The following is an 11,156-nucleotide window of genomic DNA, read 5'->3' as shown; positions in this document are numbered from 1 at the left end:
TGCTCTAGGGGTGTCAATATATGACACGACCCATTAACCCAACACGAACACGACACGATAAAAGTGGGTTAGGGTTTACTCTTAACGGGTTGACCCGTTAAAACACGATAACTTAACGGGTTGATAACGGGTCAACCCGTTATGACCCGTTAAGAAAGTTAAAATTACAATTATATCCTTATACCTAAAAAATGAAATTGTTGGGATTTTAATTTCGATATTTTTATTGTTTAGATTGTAATTTTGGACTTGTAGTTAGTTTTATATTTTTTATAGATATTGTGATTTTAATATTTATATAAAATTATGCTAAACTTAACTAGATTAAAGAGGTTAATTTTGGGTTTGTTTCAATCCATTTACATAAATAGGTCAAAACGGGTTGACACGACACGACCCGTTAAGTTATTGGGTCGTGTTAGGGTTTGAGATTTTGACACGATAAGCTTAACGGGTCGGGTTAGGGTTGACTTATATAGTATAATATACATGTCTTGACACAACACAAACACTACCCGTTAACACGATTTGACACCCCTAACTTGCTCCCGTTCCATTAAATGCAGCATGGTCTTGGTCAAGCACATTCGTCCTCCTGCAGCGCCCGGACATCAGGGTCAGGGACAGGGCATGTCCTTGATGGTCGGCCAGTTATGGTGTCAGGTTGTCTTGTCTTACCTTCCGTCCTTTTGTCAGTGTACCCTCCTGCCCTGTGCTCATCCTCTTGGGCTTCTCAAGCCAACCCAGGCCTTATACGTGGGCATGGGCTCGGGCCCGGCCTCTAGAGATTTCTCCTCTCACACCAATATTTACAAGAAATGAGAGCTGGACACTTTTCGAGAGAAGATGAGGCATACCCATTATTCGTCGGCTTTCTTTAAGTTAGGATCGACGTCATGTTTTGCTGTAAACTCACTGAAATGGTTGCATCTAAAAGCAGAGAAGAGTCAAACCGCTTGCTTCACTCTGCTTCCAAACATTTTTGAAATCGAAACTTCAACAACTCTACTGCTGCTGAAAATAATTTTTGATCGAGCATTGAGCTTCCCCCATACTCAAGGTATCGGGATTTAATAGCACGACTGAGGCGCCCCACTTCCTGTGTGCCCATGAAGTGTTTGCCTACCAAACCAAATACCCAACCTTCCCACCGGACCACTTTGCACCCAAAGTGAACAAAAACCATGTATTTTATGCTAGGAAATGCCTCTAAAATTTGAAAAAAAAAAAAATGGGTCTAGTGGTGTTTACGTTTTAGTTTTGCCAGGACTACTGATCATACCAATATGATGCTTTCTAGAGAAATTGAGATTGCCTAGTCAATCAGATATCAAGAGTGTTTTGCTTTTACCTCTGTAACTCTGCCGGAATAAGATAGTGAAAGATCGGGAAGAAAATCCAGTTGTGAGCAATCCCGTTGTCTGCAATGGCCATCCCCATAGACTAACCACCTCCGTTGCTGACTTGTACAATGTAAAACGCGAAATCCAGAGCAAACCGTCCTGAAAAGAATAAAATTTTGTTTGATCTCTCATCGACTTTTTAAAACAAGAATTTTCAGTTTGCTCTCCCAAAAGAACCATGCCAAATTTTTGAATGAATCTATGATTTCCAAAGAAGAGTTTGATATGCGGCACCTGATCAATTTCCCTCATAGAATCAGTATGGCTGCAATTTGAAACCTCCCCGTTGACAAGACCTTGCAACTCTCTCTGCAAAAAACTCAGCTCCCCTTCAAATCTTGCACAACCCAGGATTTCTCACCCGCATGCTTAACTATATCCCGCGCGCGATAACACAGGTCTTAAGACCCCAGAAAGCCCACAATGAAGCCCGGACTCAGCCACGAAGATCAAACTCAAACCAAATGCCAATCTCATCAAACGACTTCTCTCAAATCCCACTCTCTTTTCCTGTTCCTCATCTCCTCGTTGAAATTCTGTCTTGCATTTGATTCAAGAAACGGAGGGGGAGGAACCCAATTAGCACTCGATCTAGGTGTGGATAAGATAGAAGAATTGAATGAGACATGAGTGCACTCCACGTTGCCAGGCTGAGAAGCGAAGAGCTTAGTGAGGGAGCTTTTCTGGATGCTGATGGGTCTGAGGTCAAGAGTAGGGCATTGATGCTGGCCAAGAAAATCGGGCAGTAACAATTAGCGTCTTTTCGGCAGCCGGGGAAGTAGCAGCTGTCTCGACTTTCGGAGCGGTCATCTTCCAAAGCTGTGGTGGTGCTTGATTTTCGAGGTGTTGATCCCGAGAGCGTAGTTTTCACCATTTTCGTGGCTTCTATCTTTCTGTGATGTGTGTTGGTCTTAAAATTTGATGATAATAAGAGTATCATTATTCAAATTTGAATCCCAACGGTCATATTGTGTATGGGCCGTAGATTTCATTTCGAGGCTAGCGGACGGAGAGGTACAAGGTTTCTCGTAATTAAAATTTAAATCCAACGGAAGATGTAGAATGCAAATAAATAAATTTTGAGGAACTAATTAAAGATCTTTAAACTTCTAAAACCTGTGAGTTTGAGAAAGGGTGATATAGTCTTTTTAAAAAAATTACTGTATTGGCGCATTTAAGATTCTAAAATTTGTGAATTAGAAGATGAGAAATATGACTTCATATATATATATATATATATATATGAACAAAATCTCATACTTCCAAGCTTATACATTGCAAGTAGATGTGATGATTTATTTTTATACCATTTTAATTTTATAGACTTTTCAAATCTAAAGTAACAGAGAAAATCATGTAAATGATCAGTTCTACTATATTGATTAAACATTATATTAGTTTTTACAAAAAAATAATAAACATCCTAAGGTGGTCCGATTAATCTCCTTATCTCTCATATAAAAGAACAAAAGGAGAGCAAAGACAAAATAAACAAAAAAATAGATCGGAGGACGATAAAATTACTGTTTTTATTGTGTGATATAATATGGACAATAAAATAATAATTGTTAATAACTATTCTGTTATGTCCAAAACAAATTTTATTATCATTTTGAAGGGACGTGCTACGTCCACAGCTCCCAGCTCTCGTTGGGAGCTACCGTTAAGCAAATGTTTTTTTTTTTTGTTTTTACATGTATTTTTTAATACTTTTAAATATTTTTTAAAAAATTAAAAAAATCATAATATTATTAAAAAATATTTTTTTAATCATTAAATAAAAAAATAAAAAATAAATAAATAATTACAATAATAAAATAAAACAGTAAAAATAAACTATAAGAATAGCATTTTTCCATTTTCAAAACTTCATCTACGGTTCTACCTTACTGTACTGACTACCTTCTCGTAGGCAACTTGATTAATGACAGATAAGAAAAGCAACTTAACTAATGTCGGGGAAGAAAAAGTTACACGGCAATTGAGGTTAATTGGCACTTTCTGTAAATATAAAGGATTGTACATAAATTTGATTAATAGAGACAAATCTTATATTTCGTTTGGATGTTTAATTGACTTGAGATGAATTAAATTTTTTATAAATAACAATGAGTTGAGATTATAGAGTGAATTTTGTGAGGGTCATTTAAAATGAATTTAGATGTGTTTAAATTTTAATATGAGTTTAGATATATTTATGAAAAATTAAAAAAGATTATGAATTTCACGAGTAAAAATATGTTGAGTTGAAAAATATTGTGAGTCTTAAGTATAAAAAGATTTTGAATTAAAATAAATTTAATAATTTAAAAATTGAGTGTTTTGATGACAGACTCAACTCAATCCAAATTTCAAATGGCTCCTAAAGATGGAGTATTATGACAATAAGGAGAAAAAAAAAAAAAAAAGGAAACAAAGATAAAGCTTAGGGCATAATGTAAGTATACCAACAATGAGACTCTGGTGACTTCTTAGTTCTTATGGAAGTTAAATTATATGGTTTGAAGTTTAAGTTAGCGATACACGACAAAACTCGAAGGGTAGTTTTTTTGGAATTAACCCAGAAAATAAACCATAAAAGCAGCACATAGGCTTACGGAATACAAAGGGCTTCTTTCAGTTTTCACTCAAGAGTAAAACATATGAAGGAGAACAAAAGACTTGGGCGGCAGAGCTTAGCCAAGGAGAACTGAAGAAACAGAGACATCGTGGGAGACAGATTTGGGACTCACTGAGAGAGGGGGCTGAACGTGATAGTGGCTTTGGCAGCAGGGAGTCATGGCGGCGCAACGGAAAACGAGGGGTGAAGAGGAAGATTGCGGTGATGCTGTGAAAATGAAAGTTTAGATTTCTTTTTCTCTAGGTATGGGATGCACTCGGGTTGAGGGAGGTAGGTTATGCTGTTGTGTTGTTGAATTTGCACAAGAATGGTTGAATAAATATATATATATATATATATATCTATATATTAGGCGGGAGCAACGTGCACAGCACGTTTGCCTAGTTTTATGAAATAGTTATTTGTAAAAAATAATATATATTTTATAAAATTGATTCATTTCACTTAATAATTTAAGGCATAGTGAATAAAATAAAAATATTAGTTCAAAATATCATACAATCCAATACATGTTTATAACATCCATAATTTTAACAAAACTTCCTGTGATAAGTTTAATAAAAGTTCAACAAAAACATTAGTTCAAAACATGTGTTGTTTGATGTTTGTACTATGATTCATCATTTTATGTCATCCTGCACAGGATCAATAGAGACGACGTTGAAATTCTTGTGCTGCTGTTGGTTGAGTCGGTCAGGGTCAACATAAAGTTGAATCATCAATTATTTTTGTGAAGCTTGTGCTGCAATATTTTCTATATATGACAAATGTTCCTGTAAAATAACACAAATTTTGTAATGCAATGTTTATAATGAAATTAGTATTAATGATGTAAATAAAAGTCAATTTGAATATAAAAGTCAATTTACTTGTAGATAATGTAGTAAGTGTGTGAAAAATTTTAAGATATACTTTTTTACTCACATCAATAAAACAATGGAAATTAAGAAAACATACATTGCCAGTATGATTCATAAACTCAACTACTGAACAACTGAATGCTTCTTCTACAACTTTATCAAACATAACAGCAGACAGTCTTCATGTACCATCGTCGAGTTCGACATATGCTCGAGAACTATAAATTTGATTGAAATATAATTTTAAGTTTGAGTTAATAAAGACTATACATTAAATTTGTTACATAAATTATAAATTTTTTTTTAAAAGACACATACTGTAGTTGGGAAATGTTTTGATTTTTGCAATTGTAATAAATGAAGCTATCATTGTAATCATGCCCAGTTCCTTTTTTACAGTCAATAAATGACTATTTCATATAATTTCAAATAAAAAAAATTTGTGAATTCAAATCTTAATTTTATACTTATTAATTTATTTAAATATTTTATTGCAAATATAAATAATAAAATTTATTTATTTTTTAACTTAGACTTTTGAGATGAAGAATGATTTGAATCTTTGAAAGACTTTTTCTGTTTTAGTTTAATTATTTGAAATGATTGCAATTATTCATTAGCTATTTTCAATCTAAAATGTATATGTAATTATGTTCAACAATTGTCTTAACCATGTCTTCAGGTCCCTCGATTTCTCCGCTCGTTGAAGGGTAACTTCGATATTTGGTGGGCAGTAGGGGGATAACATAGAGATTTAAATAAAATAATGATATATTTGTATCGCAATAATAGTTTTTAGTGGGCTAAAACTAAAATGAAGTAGAACCCCCGCAATTTGCTGACACTGTATTAAAGAACATTCACTATTAACGGACGGATTTAAAGCGTTAACTTTAACGGAAAAAAGAATAAAACCTGTTAAAACAAGAATTTATATTAGATAACCACTTTATATGTAATAGAGAGATATATATATATATATATTTATAGACGACGTGATTGTTTTAGGGTCAAACAGTGGCTGCTAAAATAAGATTTGACAGGGTTTGATTTCACGTAGGAGTTTGATGATTAATTTGTAAACAGGAAGTAGGAGTGTAAACTCAAACCGAAAAATCGGTCTGGACCGAACGGAACCGGTTAATTAAAAATAATATTTTTATATATAAGTTTTATACAAAATATTTTATATATATTAAATATTAATATATATAAGTTTTATATATAATGTATAATTATAAATTTTTATGTGAAATTTTATATATAATATATATATTCATATATGAAATAATTTCTTATTATAATTTATAAATTATTACATAAAATGTTAATATTAAATCATTAAAAATTTATAACTAATACTAATATATAACTTATAACTATACCAATAGTCTAATATTAATACTAGTATATAGTCTAATATATTAATAAAAGTATAAAACAATTTTTTTTTAAATCAAATCTTTTTTTTTTTATAAACAAATTTTTAATGACAAATTGTGAAACTTACATGTTAAAAAAAGGGAAAACCAGACCGAACCGGAAACCGGTAAAACCGAAAGTACCGGTTTAAGAGGGTAACCGGTGCGTAATCGGTTTTGAAAAATACAAAACCGGTACATACCAATTCGGTCCTAGATTTTATTCAAAACCGGACCGGACCGAACTGGTTACACCTAGGGGTGTTCAACCGGGTACCGGACCGGGTATCCGGGTATACCCGGCCTGGAAACCGGATTTCAAATCCGGATCGGGTTCCGCTCGGATATACCCGGGTTATAACTTGGGCCGAAACCCGGATTAACCCGGATTTTTACAACCCGGAAATCCGGGTTCCGGACCATACCCAGGTTTTTTTTTTTTTTCTTCTTCTTTTTTAAGTCCATTTTTCAGTTTAAAAGCCTAATTTTTTTTTTAAATGCCTATATTATATTAAAGACTATTCAAGAAAAATACATGTTGAAGAGCTTAATTCCATTTATGTTAAAGCCTAAAAGCCTTTCTTTATTAAAAGAAAATGTTGAAAATCATAATTTTTTTAAAAGCCTATATTTTATGACATTCTTTTCTAAGTCAAAGTTAAAAAGCATAATACTAACATTGTCAAGAATAATAAAAATATATAAAAATTAAAAATTAAAATGCATGCAATCCACTATATATTACATTATTTGTTATTTATACATTACAATACAAAATACAAAATTACAAGATCTGAATTACAAAATAATTAGCATAGTCTTCCATCAATGATTTAATCTCACACTGAATAGCAACTTCAAGTGATCTGACTGACTGAAAGAAATCCTGCAAAAAACAAAAGTTTTGAATACTTAGAAAAGTTATGTAGTCTTTTAATCTCACACCAAATTGTATCGCCAAAATTGTTGATGAGAACAAAACTCACCTTGAGATAAATTCCAATTCTTCTCTTTATGGAACAGCAAGATAAATTACACTTCCAAGCTATGTTCCTCACAGTTCATAACAAAAAGAATGACAAGTTAACATGTCCCAACACTTCATCAGAAACACTAGATAATTAAAGGAAGACACTCAAATAATAAACCAAATATGTCAATCCAAAGCTTTTGGGAAGAAAAATGCTACCACCAAAAAATACATTTGATCTCTCACAACATGGTTAAAAAGGAATTCCACGTCACCACACCTGGACATGTTTATGCCAAGTAAACAAGTGGTACTCTTAATATATCTTGAAATGCTATGAATGTCATAATAAATTAATGTTTATACAAGCAGTTTTAATGTTATGGCATGTCATAATAAGTTGGGAGTATCACGTAGCTGTATTTTGCGGCTACTTAATAATTGTCCTTGTTCAAGATCAAATGATCAATCGTATCGGCGATTTCTTTTTGTGTTTGGGAATAAACTATACTAAAATTGCTCCATGGTATAGTCCTATGAAAAAGCATCACCAAAATAGATCATGATTAGCTCGAAACGTATGTGTTGTTTCACTTCTATTAATTAAGCACAAAGTAATTTCAGTGTAAATTTCATCAAATGCAAAATCTGTTTTTCAGATCCTCATAGATATAATAAAATACTAGGGGATAGTACTCCTCTAGCAGTACTATTATGCATTTTCTCGTAATTTAGAAGTACCATACTTCCGAAAAAAATGTATTTGTTGAGAAATCTTTTGAACATGATACTAACCTTCAGCTTATTATAGAATTGATGTACGAACATGTTATGCCATGGAATACTAACCCTTTATATATATTGTCCTCATTGCTTCTGCCTTTCTAAACAAGATGCAATTTTCTAATACACTTTTTCTTTCTATCTTAATTATGTCCTTTAAACATTAACATGTTTAGTATAATTAATTAGTCGCCAATTATATTTCAAAAGCTCAAGCTAATGACAATAGGTAGATCATGTAATCATTTCATTTATGTTTTTCCGTACACCATGCATCCTCACGTGTACCAAGGAAATTTTTGAGCTTATTAGAGTATAAAGCAATGAGTATCAAGCATAAAGTATAAAGCAAAGCAGAAGTTATATCAATTAATAGAAGATAATCGACAAATGAGCCAAGGAAAAGAGCCAATCTCTATAAAAAGTTTCTTTAAACTTAAAAGCTTACAATATTGTAACTTGGACCGAGAACACACTGCCATTAAAGTAGCTCTAAGAAACATAGGAAAAAGATGGAAACATGTTAACAACCATCCAATCTAATGACAACCAGAATTATATTTGTGAGTTTGAACCACAAAACTAAAGAAAATAACATTAAAAAATATTCAGAAATCAAATTATATTCTCTGCCAAAAATATCTTCCTATCATATGTAAAGAGAAAAACTACACGATAAACCAAACAAATCTGTTATAAGAAACTGGGTTCAACATCATCTAAAACTAATGCCCACGATCCAGATCTAAAAAACCCAGATCCAAATCTTATTAGGAGACTCTATGGTTATGGATATTTTCACTCTTTTCCCTTCTAGGTCTCACAAATCCAGATTACTCCATTCAAACATTCACATCACAATAAACCCAAAATCAACGGAGAGAACAAAAACTCAGTTGCAAAAAACAAGTCAAGACCAGAAAAAACAACAGATCTAGCAAAATAACAGCATAAAACAGACCCAAATAAAGAAACTTTTTGATTTGTCAATAGGAACTAACACAGAGACAATATTTCACAACCCAAATCGAAATAATAGCACCAACACAGAGTGAGTATGTGAAATGGAGAAAAACTAACCTTGGTTGTAGAAGTCGACGACGGCCACGAGGAACAGATCTTCGATTGGCAGAGGAAGAGTGACAGGTGCTAGGGTTTCAGCACGAGAGAGAAAGAGAGAGAGAAGAAGACGACGGAGCCACAAGTAAGAAACTCGAAGAGAAGAGAGAGAGAGAGGGAACGGATGAAAGCTAAACCTAAGAAAGAAACTGTGAAGAGAAACTCGAAGAGGAGAGAGAGAGGGGGGACGGATGAAAGAGACGAACTGCTAAACCTAAGAAAGAGACGAACTGCTACTCTCGATGAAGAGAGACCTTCGTTTTTACGTATAAATGCGGGTACCGGATTGGAAATCCGGAACCGCTTTAAGTTACCCGCATCCGGACCGTATAGGTCCGGGTTTTATAATCCGAATTTCGGCCCGGATTTGATCCGGACCGAAACCCGGAACCGAAAAACGGGTATCCGGGTTTCGGACCAGGCCGGATAAAAATCCGGCCCGGATGAACAGTCTTAGTTACACCCCTAACAAGAAGGGACTTGAAGATGTTGTGATTTACACAGATTGTGTGTATAATGGATTCTGATGGAGATGAGAGAATTTGAGGGCCGGTTTGGATTCCAAATGCATCTTAACTCAACTCATCTTATCATTATAATTTTTTTAAATTTCAACACAAAATATAATAAACAATTCAATTTTTTTAAATTTTAAAATAATAATAATATTAAAAAATAATATTCTAACAATATTTTATTCAATTTTCAACTTTCATCTCAACTCAATTCAATTCAGTTCAACATCTAAACGCAGCCTAAGATAAACACAAAATTTATCTGGTCAGAGTTTAAGATAAAAGTTAGAAGTACATTTTAAGGGAATCTCATTCAGTGATTTAAGATTCAAAAACTTAGCAAAATCTAAATTGATAATTTACTTATATTTATAAATAATACTAATACTATACGATAAATAAATAAAAAAGTTTAATAAATGAATAATAACTAGACTAAAATTAAATAAATAGACTAAAACTATTTTATACCCTAATTTGATGATTCGTATGTTACATATACTGATAGCTGGAAGAGTACTAAATGTTTTATTTACATGTTGGGTGGTTCTGTTGTGTCTTGGGCTTCAAACTTACAAAAGATTGTTGTTTTGTCTACCCAAAAGCTAAGTATGTTGTTGTATCTTAAGCATCAAAGAAAATGATTTGGTTACAGAATTTCTTGGAGGAGTTGGCAAAAGACAGTCAGGTGCCATATTCCTTGCCAGCAATCTAGCATTTCATTCCATGATCAAACAAATTTAGATTAGATATCATTTTATTTGATCTTTTCTTCATGATGACTAATTGATACTTGAGAACTTTTGTGGAAGCAAGAACCTTACATATATGTTGACTAATGGTGTTACACTTGAGACGAAATTGTGCGCAACTTCAGTTGGTCTTCTAGCCTGAGGACGAGAGCTATAAGTTGCAGGGGTGGATATTTTAGTTTCAGAGGTAGGTGGTTGATACTTGCGATTGTACCAATCTCCAAGTGAGAGAATTGTTGGGCTTCTTTGTGTGGAACCTGGTTTTGTTTGTGTGCGGCCCAATTTGATGATCTGACCCAACAAGAATTTGTTTAAAGTTTTATTATTTTTTTTTTAATGAAGGTTGGGCAATGGAGCGAAGACTTGGTCCAACTCGATCCGTTGATTAGGGTTTATTAGTTCGACCTAACCCGCTAATTAGGGTTTACTAGTTCGACCTAACATGCTAACTAGGGTTTTTTGTGGACGCCTACACGTTGATACATATAAACCTTGTGACGTGTGTGATTAATTCCACTTTTTTGCTTTAATTTTTCGCTTATCGCTCCTAATAGATCACTTATCAAAACAATATATCTTAACATCAGGGTTTTGTTTATTCACTAGTGCAATTTAGTTAGGAGTTCGTTGCCTCTCATGGTTTTATTTAATTGCAAGAAACCAATTTCCTAACATCAAATTGATTTTCCCATTCTAGGGATCACATCATAATT

At 33.1% G+C, this 11,156-nt stretch overlaps 1 pseudogene; it reads right to left on the bottom strand.

Annotated features, from left to right (window-relative positions):
- Positions 1-486: 486 nt before the first annotated feature.
- On the bottom strand, positions 487-2,283 carry LOC109000313 (annotated as a pseudogene).
- Between the last annotated feature and the right edge of the window lie 8,873 nt (positions 2,284-11,156).

The sequence above is a fragment of the Juglans regia genome, chromosome 7 (genome assembly GCF_001411555.2).
Source record: "Juglans regia cultivar Chandler chromosome 7, Walnut 2.0, whole genome shotgun sequence".
NCBI lineage: Eukaryota > Viridiplantae > Streptophyta > Magnoliopsida > Fagales > Juglandaceae > Juglans > Juglans regia.
The sequence above is the reverse complement of the archived record's forward strand: the minus strand, read 5'-3'. Positions and strand labels throughout refer to the sequence as shown.